General features: G+C 45.5%; 1 protein-coding gene across 2 annotated transcripts in view; it reads right to left on the bottom strand.

Moving 5' to 3' along the window:
• The window catches only part of COA1 (cytochrome c oxidase assembly factor 1), a 60,412-nt gene extending 42,264 nt beyond the window's left edge, over positions 1-18,148 (bottom strand). Inside the window, exon 1 of one of the 2 annotated variants that reach the window (XM_090050039.1) lies at positions 18,098-18,148. The gene's annotated coding sequence lies outside the window, so the exon portion shown is untranslated. The remainder of the gene's footprint in view (positions 1-18,097) is intronic. The other variant, XM_090050040.1, reaches the window with a different exon arrangement.
• Positions 18,149-18,688: the final 540 nt, after the last annotated feature.

The raw sequence follows: 18,688 nt of genomic DNA, 5'->3' as shown, positions 1-18,688 counted from the left end.
CTAAGGTGCAACTCAGCTCTAGGAGTGGAGAGGAAGCTGAAATGTATTTGATGTGGTGGTTCACTATGACTTGAAAAACAGTTGGCACTGACAGGGACTGAACACAATGGCTACTATGTCTTTGGGGAGGGAGGGAGGGAGGAACAGGGAATGCTGTACTAACTCAGATTAATGGTAGGATCCTACCAGCATATTTGCCCACTATGGGCCTTGGCCTTGTGCAGAGTGTTTTATGAGCATGATCAGTGCAGGCTGCATTCAACCAACTTCATAGATGATTTCCCAGATTGAGCACATGCTGCAGCAGTTTAATGATGCCTCATCTATTTAATGAGGTTTACCTTGGCCAAGGAACCAGAAAATTTCTAAGAAATTGTGTTTTGAATTATTCACATCGTAAAGCATATAAAAAACCTCTTTGTCTGGGAGTGACAGCTTTGAAGTATTTTATACTTTGAACTATCCAATATTGAACTCCACAGTTTTCAGATGATAGGTTTTACTCTATAATCCTCTACCTCATCTCCCCTCAGAGGCATAGGCAAATAGTAGGGGATGCATGTGCCCCCCTTGATTGCCAACACTGATGCTGTTGGTAGGTAGCTTCTGCAGGTGCCCGCCCCAGATTCAGGAGGCACCAGTCACTCATGCTCAGAGGTCTTTTTCTCTACAGTAAAAGATCTGGATCTGACCTATTCAGCCTCTCCATAACCCTGATCATCCTTGTTGCCTTTCTCTCTACCTCTTCTAGTTCCACTACATTCTTTGGGCAGGGGGAACCAGACCTGCACACAACATTCAAGATGTGAGAATCCCATGTGTTTATACGGCATAACAATGACATTTTCTGCTTTGTTTGTAGTTCCTTAATTAAGAGAGCCCAATATACTGTCTGCCCCTTCAACTAGTGCTGAACAGGGGGCTGATGTTTTGTGGAACAATCTGCAATAGTTCTAAGAACATCTTTCCTAAGTAGAAATTCAGTAAGAATCCATAATTGTGTATATGCATCTTGGGTTACTCTTTCCTACATGTACCCAGTGCATTTACCAACACTGAACTTCATACATGTAATGCTATTGCTTTTCTGTCCAATAAACAAGGCTTCCTTTACTAAACAGTGTTCTTGAAAAATCATTAATATGCAAATACAGTATATTCAAACTATACTTTAAATTTCTACTAACTGACAACAACTTGCTGAAGTGAAAGCCATTAATTCCTATAGTTCCCTTCAAGCAGTGTTCACATAACTGTATGTGAAAGCTGAGAAGACTGCCATCTTAAATGGGTCACAATAGCTGAGACTCTAAGCCCTGAAAAAGGGATGAATACTTATGCTCATCTGCAGCACCGCTATATCTGATACTGTTCTACACATAATAATAAGTCAAATGTACAACTACCCCCTTGGACTATTACTGCCATATAAATATTGGTCCCCCTGCCCTGCACTTTTAAAAATTATTTGTTCTGTTTAGGATATTTACTTCAAAATCTCTCTCCTTATGAAAGCAGCTCTTTAAGGTACTTTAACGCAAAGGTAGAGCACGGGTATTAATATTCCCATCAGTACACTTGTCCTTTCGTGCCCATGCATTAAGGCTCTGTTCAAAATCTATCCATGTCCCTAATCTGTCTAGAGAGCTTTTCCTGAATATCCAACACTAATTCACAGCCTATAAAAAGGGGCAAAGGGGTGAGGGTGGGGGGAAGGAGAGAGAGAGGCGGCTGAGAAATGTTATGCTTAAATTTAGTGGCCTCCTCCAATAAGAAAAACAAAATGCAAGCACTACAAAAACTAGCATTTCCACAGCAAAGATCACTATGGTAAGCACTCTCTCCAGACAATAACTTACAATAAGGGTATAAAGAATCTGGGGTCCAGATACATTTAGTTGGCCACCCAGGTATCCCTGACATAAATAAAACAGAACTAAGAAAGTGCCCCAACTCTGATATGAGTTGTATAGAAGCAATGAAGGGCCAGTGATACTATTGAAGCTTTAACCTCTCTTGCAAAATATGTACATGAAGCTGATTACTGTTGTTTTCAATTCTGAATTTTTGCTTTTCATTCTCTGAGCTCCTGGGATGCTACTACTGTGAAAACCTGGGCCCATGGAAGTCAATGGCAAAACCTCTACTGGTTTCAATAAGGCCATAATTTACCCAGCATGAATCCAACCAAAATTACTTGTGTGGCAAATATATGAACAAATCCATAGGCTCCCTATGTCTGCATAACTGTTTCTCTCCTTCCTGCTCATCACAGTATTGCACTAAATAATGACAACATGGGTAGACCTTCCTGCTATAAAAGCTTGGTTCCTACTACAAGAAATAAGAATCTGCCTTAGCTTACAGCAGCTTAAGCCTAGTAAGATAGACATGAGCAGTTCTGTCCCAGGAAAGTCTGATTTAACCATGTTCCTCTCCTTAATGGGAACAAAATTAAATCACACATTTTAGAAAACTGGAAAATATTTAGTTTCCATCCATCTAAGCCTGTCAAGGTCATCTGTTTTGTTAATAGATAATCCATTTGCTCACTTGCTTTTTTTTAAACAAGCCCATTATGAATCCAAAAACCAGAGTGCTTTCAAAAGTAGCAAATGAGATGCTGGCAACTTCTAACCTTCTACAAATCTTTACTACTGGATTTTAAAAAATAACTAAATAAGAAAAGGGCCTATTTGGATGAACTGGCAATTTCAGCAAAAAATATTGTTGGAAAATTCTCAGCCTGCTTTGACACCATTTGATGTAGAATGGTGGTATACTGGCCCAGGAATAACTTCGCTTTAATGTAGGCAATTGGGCCATCCATAGTTTACTGCCACACCTTCAATGGAAATGCATGGGTTTTTTGTTTTGTTTTGGGTTTTTTTGTTGCTGCAAGACATTTTGTATACAAGAATACATAAAGTGGGGGCAAATTCTCAGTTGGTGTAAACATGGCCAGGTGAGTTGGGTTAACCAGCATTTTGCCTACTTTGCCATCACAGAAAACTTGCCATACAAATTCCAGACATTCGCATGAATCATTTTGTTCTGAAGAGACATGACAAGGGCACAGTAAAACTTACTGTTGTTTTGTCCAAGTGAGTCAGTTGCTCGAAATTTTGCTGTATTGTTGAAAGGAAGCAATAAAGCATAACATTTTGCCATCTGATACCAATTACAAGCTACAGCTGCAGCACTAAATCTGTTTCATACTATTGGCTATAGATCCTTGAAAGCAGCAGCACAGGGCAGCCCTAGCGTCTCCGGTTCTAGGGTTCTGTTTATACAGTCATTAAAGATGAACTAATTCTTAATTATGTGCACACAAACACAAAAGTGCAAGTGAGCCTAGATTTCAGGAACATTAAGCTCAGATATTCATTTTAAAACCAAGATGTAATTCATACAGATGATGCACAGTTTTTGATGGTGCATGTTCTACTTAGCTTTAACCTTCCATCATTAATAGTGAGGAATTATACATGTGCTGGGAGGAAAAACAGCATATTCCTAACATAGCTGACCTAACATGTTCTGAAAAAACACAATTATTTCTGTAGCAATATACAAGAATTGGAAAACACTGATAGCGTTACACAAGTCACAAAAAAGGATAAACATAAAACACTGTATATTTACCCAAATTAATGCATGGCTGTTGCATTCAATACTTCCTAAATCACAGTTTCCTGAAACAAGCCTTCCCTTCCACTGCTTTACAGATGACATGTGATAGATGAACTCTATGACTTGATTATAAAACAGTGTCTATTTGGCAGTCGTACTCTGCATTATACCCCAAATGCTGTAACTACATGTGTTTCATCATTCAGAACCCAGAATTCCTTGTTCACTTCCATTCCCTTTCTTGCTATACTTAGTTATGATGCCAGATAACCAAGGTAACATGGCACAGAAAGACCAAGAGTACTGTATTTTAGAGATTTTACCATGTCTCTCTCACAGGAAGCATCACTTACTGCTCAAAATCCATGAGCATTCTAAACTCCTTTCAGTATATGAAATAGGAATAACACTGTGTTGTAGTGATGTCCTGAGATTTGATACAATGTCTGCACAGTGCTTTGAAAATTACAATATCATTATCAAAGGTAGAGCCAGCTCTGCCTTTGCATGAGGCTTAGAAAAGATTTTAAGCATTCTGTGCAAAAGTTTTTAAGTTTATAGGGCTTTGCTGTATAAGCCCTTCCACCCTGGAGTCCTATTACCAGGAACAAATGGTTTGCCCAGGACCCAGAAAAATTAAAAACTGTTCTTTGTCTAATCAAGCAAATTTAGATAGTGGTTTTCTTTTTCTTTTAGATGAAATCATTCTAGTTTTTTTTCTCCTTTGTAATGGCACTTTTGTTAAGTGGCTATTATGAAATTCCCCAATATTTACCCAATAACCCAATGTTTGCCCAATAAAACTGGTATGCAGTATTCATATGGAGACTACTGTTCAAAGCACAGCCCTGATCCATCACTTTGGAAATCCCCTGGGCTAGATACAAAAGAATGCATTTATTAGCAAATTCCTATTTTAAAGAGTTGCTATCAAGACATGGCTCTTTTCAGGATCTGATCCACATTCTGAACTATAAATCCTGCTGGGCGGTGTTGTGACATGTGGTTTTGGATATTAAAATTAATTGTCTGCTCAACTGTGAAACACCTCCCCACATCCTTTCACTGATGCTGAATCTCAAATCCAGATAAATTCCACATGTGCTCTCTTATAAACAGTACCCATCAGATGGGGTGGGGAACTTCAGAGTCAGCTTCCAAGTCTGCCCTTCTCTTAATTGGGGAAGCTTCCACTCAGTATACTGCTGCTTTGCAAATCAGCCCTTGGAGTTTGGCTGGGGCTGTGATGGCAGGCAGTTACGTGGGTTTGTGGCTGTGGCCTCTCAGCCTGTTTCCAAAGCAAAACCCCCCAAAACAAATAGCAATGTGCTCTGTGCAAAACCACAAGTCATTAGAATTCAGTGATCCAACACTTTAGAGGTAGCCCCCAGCCTGTTCCATGGTTTATAACTGTATTTATTAAGTAGGAAAGGTTAAAAATAGATATGAAAAATAAGTCCTCCTTGTTTAAAAAAAATCAAAAGCACAAGGACAAATGTTTTGTTCTTTGAAGGGCAATTTCTGCCACTTTCTTTACAGCAGAACTAGTCTTTCAGCTCTCTCTTTCCTGAATTTTCTGTAATAAGAAACGCACAAAGGCTACCAGCATTACAGGTATCTCTCAAATTGGGGTATTCGAGCACTAGGGCCAGGTCCACTCGAGCATGGACATTTGGTTTCCCAGGGACAAGTAGCAGCAGCACACCCTGTACTTCTGCTACGTCCCTAGGCAACACTGGTGCTACTCATGCTTTGCCGCGCAGCAAGTTACCCCGGGTAGAGTACAGGAGGCTGGTCCTAGCAGCCCTACCTGGGGTCCTGGGAGCCTCTCAAGGATGCAGCAGCAGCAATTCTGCCACGCAGAAACTGGCCAGCAGCCATAACCCAGCTTTGCTTTTGAGCAGCGTGCAATACCTATGCATGCACTGCTCCGCTTCCCCCACCCTGTGGATTTTTTTTGACCCCTGGAGGGGTCAAAAAACCGCACAGAAAAAGAAAAGCGGAGAAACGCATGCACAGGCAGCACTCCCCTGCAACACAGAGAACATTTGAATGTGCAGAATGTGGCACCGCAGACATGTTTGCAGTGTCACATACTGCATGACTGCTCATCTGGATGCATCCCAAGAGTGTGATGTTGCCCTTAGCAAAGTATTGCATTTCAGAACAACAGTCTGACATGCCTGCATTAAAGATGCAGCCAGCAGAGACCTGTCACCCAATCCCCAGTGTTGCCTGAGCGCCATTCTGGCTGCTCTGGGATCTGGAATACATGCTGCACACAGCACTCACCAGCTGGTTGGAGACCCATACTGTTTGCAGTACCTGCAGATACCATATGCATCAGGGGTCCAGGCTTAGTTGAAGCAGGCATTCCTCCTGGCACAGTCCCAAGCCAGCTGAGGGAAGGGTGGGGGAAGCCGCATGTGGTGCAGATCCTGAAACAGACCTCATGTGCTGTCCAGCTGGGGTGGGCACTGCGTGCTGCACACAGCATCCACTCCCATGCTACGCCTCGGTTTACTGACTGGCAGAAACCAAGTATCATGCTTCATTTCTTCAGCAACATCAGACGGGAACAAACCAAGAACAAACATACCCTTTGTGATTCATCTTCTGTTTCACTGAAGAGTCCTGCAATCTAATATTTTAAACAATCACACAACCGTATGAAAAGGGAAACTAAGCATGTGCGTTTAGCCATTTTAACATAAGAAGCGCACGTGCAGAGTGGCCTTGTAGATCAAAGGGAAATAAAACTAAAAAAAAAAAACAAAAACCACAAAAGTAGAAACCCTCTCTGAAAGTAATGCTTGAGATTTTTAACCCTTTACTGATATGTCTACTAGGACAAGTTCCAATTGGTCACCTGTCTGTTACCTGCCTTAGCGCCTCACTCTTTGAATGCATTTGCAGATACTTAATGGCATCTTTTCGTCCAGCGGTGGATTATGTTGCATATAATCCTTGGAACGAGAATGTCACTTTATGTTGCCATCACAGTTAATGAATGCATGGGCATTTGTCAAGGGATTTTTTTTTTCTTTAACCAGCAGTTAAAATTCATACTGAAAATGGCAATAAAAGCCTTGCACTCATCCCTACAAAACGATGAGCAATTCCTGGTCTCAAAGCACACATCAAAGTCATGGAGTAAAAGTTTTTATGTGAACTGTTTTAAACTGATCATTAATTTAAAGAGATTTTCAGGGGATTGAAGATTCACTTGTCAGGTACTGTGTGCCCTTTTAATAAGCCTCTTAACAGCAATACTGACAGATAGCATGCCCTAATTTAGTAAATTAGACTGTCCCTGCCTAGATTTCCTTGCATTGCTCCAGTGTTAGAGAAAGAAATGAATGCAGGGTGCCTGCTGCCCTCTTTGGGGAAATATGCTATAAAAAGACCTTCCTCAGACTCAGTTTTTATGGCATTTCGCTGTGCCACTCTCTGTTCTGCCCCACTTCCATGCTTTATTCCTTTAAGGTCTAGTTAAAGGTAATGGTCTTGCATTTTAAAGCACTGGAACTCCAGGCACTTAGGTTAGAAGGTCTGTCCTTACACAGGCTTCAAGTGACTCACTCCAGTCAGGTCATGTGGATCTCCCCACTTTACTTCCTCTGTGATGGACCAAACTCTTTCTTCTATCCTTTATGTAGTTGCACTGTAACCTCCTTAGGGCACCCAGCACAACAGGCCTTCAACCCTGGCTGGGATCTCCAGGTGTTATGATAAAACAACACTATTTTCCTTGACACATTACCTAGGAAATGTATGAAATCCAGGGGAAAAAAAATGGTGTCACTATTGGCCAGCTGTTCTCCAAGAAACAGTATCGGTACTCTTAAAATACACTAGAGAAAGAAAAGAGCTGTTATACATCTATTCCATCTCTCTGTTAGCACTGGATTGCTCCCTAAGTTTTCCAGTTCTCTTTTGCCAATTTTCTAAGTTTCAAGTTAACATTACTTTGATTTACATATTTAATTTACAGTGCTGAATCCAATGTGATGTGGCTGTATTTTGTTTTCCTTGTGTTTCAACAAGATCTTCTTGTAATGGAGCAAATATTCCTGTTAGCTTCCCAAGCCTACTGAAATAATAGCAGGGTTTTTCCATTGACTAGGGTGGGCTTTGGATCAGGCCTATACCTCAACACAGAAAGAGATGATACTTCATGTAGGACTAAGCAGGCTTCAGTCAGCTAAGTAAAAAGATTAGGTGCTTGCAATCCAAAACTGTATTATACTGCATGCTTCTGAAACAAGTGGCTACCAGACTCTGACTTGCACAGAGATAAAAGGCCACATTAATTCCTGGTACAATGCCACTGAAAACTATGCAACATACTTTCCCCACACTGGTATTTATAGAAATAGAAATACCTTCTGGAACTTCATTTTCATTCTGGAAATGAGTTACAGGGACAAGATGCATAATTAGTATTTGTAAAGGGCTTAAATACTGATGGAAGATGTTGTTACATAAGCATATAAGTAATCTAGTATTTAAAAAAATAAAATTGATGCTTATGCTGTTACCCAAGCATGGTGCTGAAGAGATCTTTATTCATTTTCAACATTTTAAAAATTGGTAGGCAAAAGAAGATGAAGGTGTCTCTTTTTCTTCCCACTTGTCTTAAAGAAAAAGATTTTTTTTAAAGCTAGAACCTGACTGTTCAGTGGAATTTACCCTGCAGTGTAGAAGATCTTCTGCAAAAAAAGAGTAATTTTGAGAGTCTCTGGTGGAAGTCTGGCTCAGCAAGAGCAATGGCAAGACTTCCATCAACTTTTCTGGGGCCAAGATCACATCCCAGAGATACCTTTGTTCACAGTTTTTTGCAGCAGCATATGGTATTCCACGTGCTACTCTGCTGCAGTTTCTTGCTTACAATTCAGGTTCAGGAAAGTGCCTCTCCAAGCTGGGGCTACAAACAGGAATCAAATGCTTGCCCATCAAAATACTCCTTTGGTACCACATGCCTTTATAAATGGAGAGTGAAACTGGGTTCAATTACTTTACGAATTGAACCCATTTTCATTGAAATCAATGGCAAAAGCCTTAGCAGGACTGAAATCACTGTAGACTTGTCATGAGAAATAACCCCTGCTCCCTGTATTTAGTGCAACATAGGCAAAATTAATTCTAGGAAGGATACACCTAAGAAGCTTGTTATCAGTTTTATATGGAAATTATGAATCCCTCACTGGAGGAATGAAGCCAGCTTAGCTCCAGACAACTGACTCTCACTTGGGCAAAACCTGGAATACATGCTTGTGTTTCAAAATCAAAGCTTCACGGGTACTTACTGGAGCTTGCTTCCTGTAACAAACTCCAAAATGGGGAATTTTAAGTTGTGAACAGACATAACACTTAAACTGGTTTAAGGGCAGTGTAAACTTCAAGTGTCCAGAAGTACACTCCAGTTTAGAATGGCTTAAACCACCTGAACAGTTTCAAAAATATAATCTGATAATCAAGTATTATTTGGAACTGGTTCTCTATGACTCAGTTGTGTTATGTGCAGACACCAAGCATGTAAACACTAGCATCTGCTGGCCATCCAGGCATGAGGTACCCCCCCTCCCAACTTCAGCACAGCACCTGGCTGCTCTGGTATGCAGCCAGAACTCTGCCGCCCCAAACTCTATTGTCTGCACTTGGCTAAAGTGTCCCTGGCTAGGAGCAGCTCTCCTCAGCTTTTAAAGAGCTGGCCAATTTTTCCCCATTGCTGGCAACTGATTGCTGATCCATGCAAATTCCACGCATTCCATGCTTATTTAAGGTGGGAGGTGGCCAGGTAGATTGCGGGGGGAGGTGCCTGGACCCCTGCTTTTGTGTGCCTGGGGGCTGGGGTTTCTGAAGGCTAGTCTCTGCACTTGGTCAACTTCTCCATTGGTGACAGACCTCAGACAGCCCCCAGGAGCCTTCTCTCCAACCTCCCCTTCCCCCAACCCCCAAAACCAGCCTGGGATGTAACCCACCCTGGTCAACTTCCAGGAATTTAAGTATATTTATGTTTATCTTGAGAGAATGTGCTCTTTAAAAGCTGCAAAAGCTCTGGCAGCTCTGAAACGCCCCATGCCTGGGAGTCCAAAACCAGGGATCTCAGTCACCCCCCAACACTCCTCCACACACACTCCCAGTCATGGTACCGTCACATAGATATCAGTAAGGTGCATGAATGGGTCTTCACTGAATTCAGTGTTAGTGAAAAGGGGTAGCAGAAATCTGCATTTGAGTGATATTCTCCTGGGTGGCATGTCTCTCTCCCCCTGGCAGCATGTCAATGCCTAAAAAGTGATGGTTCTACTTAACCCTTAGTAGCATATGTGTGGACACCCCTGACCCAGGACTAATGTAAACTGGTTTCCAATCAGTGACATTCCTGGAACGGTGCAAGTGTTATGTCTGTCTGCACCCTTAGGAGTATGGGTCGTTGCAAGCTACACCTGAGCAGGTGTTGCCACAATGCAGACATCTTATAGTGATATCCTGTCTCTAAGGCAGGGGTGGGCAAAATATGGCCCGCATCTGGCCTGCAAGGCCATTCTGTCTGGCCTGTGAGGCCCCTAAAAAATTCAGAAAATCAATATTGATCCATCCTCATTTTTGACAGGAACCAGGGGCAGTAGGACCCAGGGGAAGCCCAGTAGGCTCCTGCAACAGCAGGGCCTGCCCACCCACCCCCGCCCCAAGCCCTTGCCCCCTAGAAGGGGCTTCTGGCCTGGGACCATGCAAGTGCACGATGCCAGAACCTCAGGTAAGGGGGGATGGGGACCCCAGGCAGTGAAGGAGCCTGGAGAAAAGCGCCCTCCCCTGTCCCCCCCAAACCCTGTGGCTGGTGCTCCCTGCTGCAGCTGCTTGCCCTACACGGGCTGTGAACAGCTACAGTGTGGGGTGCTGGCTGTGAGGCGCCAGCCACAGTGCAGGCAAGGGGCCGCTGTTCCCTGCACTCCGCACCAGCTTGTAACCTGCCCCCACTGCCTGCCTGGGCCCCGTGCTGGCTCCGGGTTTACCCGTTGGGGCTGCGCACGGCAGCAGCAGCTGCACCCTGCCATGCTGGGCAATGTTGGCTGCTGCTGCCCACCCGGAGCTCACACTCTGGGCAGCCCAGAGGTGGCAGTGACAAACACTACCTAATGCAGCAAGCAGGGGGGCTGCATCTGCTGCCGCTGCGCGCAGCCCTGATGGGCGAATGCAGGGCCTAGACTGGCAGCGGACTGGGTTACAAGCTGGTGCTGAGTGTGGGGGGAAAAAGCGGCCCTTCCCCCACCCCATAGCTGCTCACAGGCCACCTAGGGCTGCCTGTGCCTGCTCAGGACAGCCCCGTGTGGGTTGTGAGCAGCTGCAGCAAGGAGCACCAGCCATGGGGTGTGGGCAGGGAACGCTTTTCCCCGTACTCAGCACCAGCTCATTCTCTGCGGGTGAGCACAGGGGTCAGGGCTGCATGCTGCCCCCAGCCTGTACTGTAGGGCTGGGGGGCACTCGGAGTGAATGGGTGCACAAGGCCCACACCAGTATCCCAGGGCCAGTGCCGGCAGGGCCCAGAGCATGATAGCAGGAGTACAGGATCCTGGCCGGCAGGGGCTCTATGGAGCCAGCCAGCTGCCCCCTCTCCTTGCTGGTGCAGCCCAACCCAGCTCCACAGGCCCCTGCCAGCCTGCACCCCACTCTGGGCCCCACCAGTGCTGGCCCTGAGACATTGGTCCCAAGATGGTGACAAGGGGGCGGGGCACCTGTCAAGGGGTGGGGTTACCCTTGCAGCCCTTGACAGCTTGTCAAAACTGGGTATGCAGCCCTCTGCCTGAAATAATTGCCTGCCCCTGCTCTAAGGTAAACTGCTCTGCATGTATTGAAAAGATTACGCCCCTAATATAAATAGCTTTGGTCTCTCTCTCCCCTTCTAAGCAACAATTCTTTCAGACAGGAGCTCCAACTGTGACAGAGAAGTATTAGAAGTAACTGAACACCTTTAGCTGCATCAAACTAATGTGTTGTACTGGCACATAAATTTCATCCTGGCAGACTTACTGGTACAGAAAATCCCCACTATTAGCCTTTAAGCAAGAACACATAAAATACTATGTTTTCTCACAAACAATGTGCACTTTCTCCAAAAAATATGCAGCGATAATTAGGGTGTGTATTATATGCAAGGGTCTAGAAATCTGGCAGGGGATATGGAGGGTACAGTGATGGCAGCACTAATCGCTATGCTGGATTAGATCCTTTGCACAGCCCTAGACTTACCTTGCTGGATCAGTCTGTGGGCCCTGCTTATTAACCACCTAGGAATTTGGCCACAGATTTTAGAATGAATAGGATATAGAACCATTTAAAAAAAAAAAAAAGAGAGAGAGAGATTCAGCCCCACTACCAATTACTAAAAAATAGCCGATTAACACTTGGTAAAGCTGTGGGTAAGTACAGACAGTCAAAAAGCCCAAAGCTGAATCTATTCAAACTTTGCAGGTTAGTCCAAGATTCATAAATTGAACTGATGAGCAAGTGAACAGATATTCACTTCTGATTCCAGAAATGCAGCTGCATGCCTGCAGCGGCCCAGGCTAGAAGCCAAGGGGCTCTAGAGCATGCCTCCCTGCTCAGCTAGAGCAGAAAGCTTGGGCCAAGGCTAGCCTGTTCATCCTGTGAGGGGGGAGGGGGCTGCAGGGGAGGTGCAAAGCATCCCGGGACGCTGGAGGACTGGGAGTTGACTTGAATCTGGAGGATGATGTTCAAATCCTGATGTTTAAAAAGTTGACATGTTTGTAATCTTGCATTTGTCTCTGGGATTTGCCTACATAAAAGTCAACTAAATTTTCACCTGTGCACAATCTATCTGACTACAGCCTATATTTAGAAGTTGATCTCTGTGCCTATTCCCCAGAACACTATATTTTCCACTGTACACAGGCTTTTGTGATTGAAACCTTATCCGAGCTACAGTTGTTCATATCTGTTTTATGATGGTCACACAAAGACTAGTGGTTTCCTTCCCCCCCTCCTTTGAGTGCTAAAAGTTTTACTAAGACCTGCATATCATCTTTTTAACTGGGAGATTTAAGTGTACCTGCAGGAACACAGGAACAGTCTCCCCCTGCAGGTCAAGAAAATAATTTTAAAAAGCAAGCATACACCTTAATGTCTGTACATAAGAGAACAAAATATCCTGAAGAAAAAGGCTCCTCTTCCCCGTAAGCATTTATATTTCTTTTCTAGAGAGCACCTTGATTCTACGAGCAATTGGTTCCTACTGCTACAATTGCAGTAGTGCTACGGTGTCTAAGGAACCGTCAGCCACAGACCAAAGTCTAGAGATCTCTCAAGCTAGGATTCTGATAATAGCTAACATGGGAACAAAGAGTAGTGGGGTGGAAAAACAAGACAAGTAATCTTTGCTCTTCCTTTGCTACTTTAAACACATACACACCCAGTCTGCCTTTTGTCTAGAAGCTCCATAATTAACCAAATTTCCAGAGTTATTTGCTAATATGTACTCCAATTTAGAAAGTTAGACCAAAATTGTAGAATGTATTACAGTTTATTTTTCCAATATGCAAGCAAAACATACTAGGCAAAATGAAAGATTAAAAAGCCTTAAAATCTAACAAACCCAGGTATCTCTAAAACAAAAATCTATGCTCTGCTGAAGCCAAGTTTTGCCATTGGATTCTACGGGGCTGCATTTCAGCCCTGACTTCAAAAAAAGCCCTATGTACAAGTATAACAGTGGTACCTTTGATCATTCTCCAAACAAATGAAAACTCTTTTCAATACCATTCAAAAGTTCTTTTGCAAAAAGGCCAAGCCTGTGAAGCACTGGTGGTCTCACCCTGCACCATTCAAATCAAGAGGAGTTCTCACCCATTGAACTGCATGAAACTAGGATCCAGCCCCCCAAGCAGTCAAGGCCACAGCAGTGAGATTTCCAGTCATGCTCTTGCAAATAACAGTATTCTCACTGATTTCACAAAGAACAAAAAGGCTGTTTCCTGAAAGTGATGTCTGCTCACCAAAAGCCAGGTTTCCCTTTTGTTCCACTCCTGTGCACAGGATGGGTCAAATTCAGAGACAAGTCTAAAATTGAGAGACTCTATTATGTAACTTGTGTGTGTGCAAGGCACCAGAAATGTTGCACTGACACATGCTCTCTTAAATGTGATCCTTCATTCATGTATACCAGTGGTGGGCAATTATTTCAGGCAGAGCGCCGCTTACTGAGTTTTGGCAAGCCATCAAGGGCCACATGACAGGCAGCCAGGGGCAACTAAATATTAATTTTCTAAATATTTTAGGGGCCCAGCAGGCCGGATAGAATGGGCTGGTGGGCCACATCCAGCCCCCAGGCCGCATTTTGCCCGCCCCTGGTGTATACTGTAAAAGGGAGTCAGATGCTATTAGTTTCAGAGAAGAACTGTAGCAAGTAGATTCACAGGCAAGTGAAGGCAGCTGAACGTGAGCTAGCTACAGGAGAATAGGCAGCAAGGATCTATAGGGTTGCAAGTGCCTACTGCATGGCTAACTGCAGCAATAGGACGATAGGGCAGAGTCCCAGGTAGACAGAAGGGGAATAACTGGAGCATAGTAGGCTGCTCATTAAGCTAAAAGGACCCACATGCAAACAGTCAGGGGAACACCTAACCAGGAGAGGAAGAGCCCAGGGGTTAGCTCAGAGAAGTAAGGTTGGAAGGGACCTCAAAAAATCATCTAGTCCAACCAGGGATAGAACCTGCAACACTGGTGTTATTAGATATAAACCTAGGTTCCTGACGCAGAAGACCAGTATAGCCCTGAAAGAGGAGGCAAGGAACAGAAGATGCAGGCCAGATAAGGTATTCCCAGGAGCCAAAAGAACAGGGAGGTGCCTTTGACAGCAGTATGACAACTCAGAGCGGGCTTTGACTACTTTGGTTTGAAAGGATGCTTGCATTTCTGTTAGTTTAAACCGGAGGATGGAGCTGTGCCTGCAGGGTGGATTGGAGGCCATGCAGGGGTGCCCAAGAAGAACTCCAGGTTTGGGCTGTGCCTGGGGTGCAGGGATACAAGAAAGCGATACGTGGTGGGCTAAGGCTGAGAAGGCCAGAGTCAGGGGTCGGGGGACATAAGGCTTAGGCTGACAAAAGGCTAAGGCCAAGAACCTGGGTCAGAGCAAGTGGGCCTAGAAGTCTATGGCCAGAGTAACAGGTACATGAAAGCCAAGAGACCAGAGGCTAATACAGGAAAACAAATGAGGACAGAGTGACACATGGGAGGCATGGTGGTGGCTTTGGGGAAAGCTGGAGATCATGATTAAAAGTTCATATGGCTTAATTGGGGTCAATAGGGTCACAGGTGGTGACTGCAGACTTGGAGTAGTGCCATCAGGGGACACACAGTTCTGCCTGGGTGAGAGACTTGTTTTGTAGGATATAAAACTTTCATTGAATATGTCATTAAAGTAAAAGCTGTGTTAACCGGCATGAGTAGGAAATGCGGCGTACCAGTTATATAGAAATCCTGGTTACCTCAGGCAGGGGTTTTCAGCAGGAAGCAGAGTGGGGGGAGGTGGGTGGCAGCAGCTGCCATGTGCAAGCTCCCCCCTACCTGAGCCAGCCAACCAGAAATTCCAGTTAATAGAAATGCCGTTTACTACAATGCCTGCTAACACAGATTTTACTGTATATTGTATTGCTGTTTTAAAAAAAAAAAAACAAAAAACCTCTCTTCTACCTACAGCTGAAGCCGTTCTAAAAATGTGATGCATTCCAGAAACAAAGGATGATCGAATCAAAAAGTTTACAGTACAAATAAGCAGTCACAGTCTAAACTTGCTCTCACTACCTGTTACACAGCAACACTAATTTAGTCTGAGCTTTAACTACATGAGCAAAGTTACAAGCTTCAGCAAGGATGACCACTTCTAAAATGCTGTTTTGCACTGTGCGCATCTTTCTTTGCAGAGTATCATCACTTTGTCCCAACAACCTTCTCTTAAAATATAATTGTAGGTCATTTTAATTAACATTACTAGAGTTTCCAGGAGGTGGGAGACCTGTCAAACTTAAATACGAAAGACCATACCACTTTAAAAAAAGTGCACGGCCTCTCTTATTATTTAGGCCCTTGACAAATGTTACATTTAAGATGTTAATCATGTCTTGTGTAAATATTTTTATTGCACTATTAATTAAATAAGCATATGGCCAGGTCACTACACATTTTGTGTAATAACTCTTTTGCTGGTTCCTATCACGCCTTCAACTGAATGTGTGGCTACTGCCTCCAGCCTCTGAAGCACAATGGAGCCTTCAAGAATCCTGTGTGCTTAAGAGGCTGTGAGTGCTCAATGAGCACACTATGTGCTCCTATGGCTGGGAGCCCACATCAGCTGACAGGACCAGCTTCTAGTCAAGAAAGAACATGGTGTGCTTTCAGCTGATCAGGGCTCCCAGCTAGGGGACCACAGGTTGCCAAGCTTGCTACTGCAAGATTGGGCTTCCCCTGCACTGGCACTGTGGTGCAATGGGATCTGATGCTTAATCTCATCATTATGCTTCCTGCCATGCATGGGATAGAGCTGTCACCACAGGGGTGTATCTGGAGCAGTTTATGGACTCCCATGACACCTGCCCATTCCACGAGCAGGAGACCCTGGTGCACACGTACCGTATTTTTCAGACCATAAGACGCACCTGACCATAAGACGCACCAAGTTTTTATGGCAGGAGAGACTATGTGTGCCGGTGGCCGGCCATTTTTATTGCCGGCTCCCGGCCACCGGCACGGGCGCCGGCTTCCAGTGTAAACAAGCGGCAGATGTCCCGCTCGGGCTCCGCCGCCTCCGCGGGCAAGCTCCGCCCCGTCTCCCCGGGACATGGCATAAACAAGCGGCGGGTGTCCCGCTCGGGCTCTGCCGCCTCCGCGGGCAAGCTCCGCCCCGTCTCCCCGGGACACACACCTTCAGACCATAAGACGCACCCTCGTTTTCCCCCCACTTTTGGGGGGGAAAAAGTGCGTCTTATGGTCCGAAAAATACGGTACATAGAGTGCACCAGGCTGCAACCCCTTTCATCACCTCCTCCAGAACCTCCTGTTGAGATTCTGGTTGCACTTCTCCCTGCATTTATTTGTTTATGCACTCCCCATCCATGGCCCCAAGAAGTCCCAGGACCTCCTGGCCTACCACCTCCAGGACCTAACCAAGCTAGCAATATACCTGACCAGAAAGGAGGCCCTAGCTAGGAGGACTGGTGCGGACTGCAGGGCTGTTTTCCTGTCCCTGATCTATTCACATCTCCAGAGTTTAACTGGGCTCCTGGATTCATTCAAGCGTCAGTGGACACTATCCCATGCAGTCTCCTTTGTGTCCTTCCTCCCATCCCCTGCCTTGGTGCACTCATTTTGAACCTATGACTTTCACTCCTCCTCCCTGTTTTGTCTTTTAGTTGTCCCTAATGATCAGCAGTGTGCTCTTAGTGGCTTTCAGCTTGATTCAGCAGGCAATGGCCCATAATCCCAATGCACAGCAAACAGGCCAGACAAATTTGTGTGGTATAGCAGACAGTGCATTTGTGGAGATCCTGCATCAGATCCCATCACACCTTTAAATTAGCAGAGCAAGAAATCAGAGCAATCAGAGAAAGGAATCATAGAAAATAGGGGCTAGAAGGGGCCTCAGGGGTCATGTCGAACATGCTCAGAGCAGGGCCACCCCCAACTAGATCATCCCAGCCCACGCTTTGTATACCCAGGTCTTAAAAACCTCCAAGGATGGGGAATCAATAACTTCCCTGGGTCACCTGGTCCAGTACTTTACTACCCCCCTAGTGAGACTTTTTCTAATATCTAACCTCAATTTTCCCTGCTGTAACTGGAAACTATTGCTCCTCATTCTATTATCTGCTAGCACTGAGAACAGTCTAGCTCTGTCCCACTTCAGGTAGTTGAAGGCTGCTATTAAGTTCCCCCTCAGTCTCCTCTTCTCTAGACTAAATAAGCCTAGTTCCCTCAGTCTTTCTCCATGAGCCATGTCCCCCAGCCCCCTCACCACTTTCGGTGCCCTCTGCTGGACTGTCTCCAGTTTGTCCACATCCTTTCTGTAGGACAATTGTAGCGGGGGGGGGGGGGCAAGACTGAACACGGGACAGCTAAGGGAGATGAACGCTGACACAAAATACACCGGGCTGGGACTGAGGAACAAGAATTAGGACAGAGCACGGCAGGCTGCCAAGCCTCTGTGCCCGCTCCCCCCCCGGGTGCCTCCAGACCAAACAGGCTGGATCTGGCCGATGTATTGGCTCCAGCTGCTTCCCCTGCCCGGAGCCCGGCTTGCTCGCCCCTCTAAGGACGGCTCCCTCTAGAAGCTCCAGGCTAAGGGAACTGAATCCCCCCACCCCAGTGTAAGCGCCCCCGCGACAACCCGATCCCGTCTCAAGTCAGCGGCCGGGCCGGACACCACAGCCTGGCCTACTCGGGGACTCACCGCAGCTAGTCACGCCTCCTTCATGGGCGCCGCCATCTTGGAACACACCGGCGGCAACAAGAGCTTTATTAGTAGCGTTCGGCTGCTGCACGGACAAACCCAGTTTCCCCATGCCCTGTCCTGTGTTCATCACAATGTGTCGGCTGGATGGAAGTGGGGAGTTGTCCGGGTGGGCTGCAGGCTTTCCCTCTCCCTGGGGGGAGGGTGCTGGGCTGTGCGGAAATGCCCTATTTGCCCCTCTTGGCTCTTAACACCTGTACTCAGGCCCAGGGGTGGCCCAGCCTTGGAGCAGCTCCTGTTTCCCCAGAGGCATTGCATGCAGGCTACAGCTGAGGCTGGGAACTTCAGCTGGGATGTGTCAGTGCTCTTGCTGGGAGCAAAGCCAGAGGTTCCTGGCTGGAGGATCCTGCCTCTCTGCTCAAGATCAGACTAGTCACCATATTTGGGGTCAGGAAGGAAAATTTACCCTGTGGTCAGATTGGTACAGACTGGGGGGGTTTTGCCTTCTTCTGTAGTGAGGGTCATGGTCTTCTACCTGGGACCCCTTGAGCTGATGTTGACAACACCTTATAGAGAGAGGACATTGGCTGT

The sequence above is a fragment of the Crocodylus siamensis genome, chromosome 5 (assembly GCF_052110815.1).
Source record: "Crocodylus siamensis isolate JL-2025a chromosome 5, ASM5211081v1, whole genome shotgun sequence".
NCBI classification, from domain to species: Eukaryota; Metazoa; Chordata; order Crocodylia; family Crocodylidae; genus Crocodylus; species Crocodylus siamensis.
Note: the sequence above shows the minus strand (reverse complement) of the source record. Positions and strands in the feature narration are given on the sequence as shown.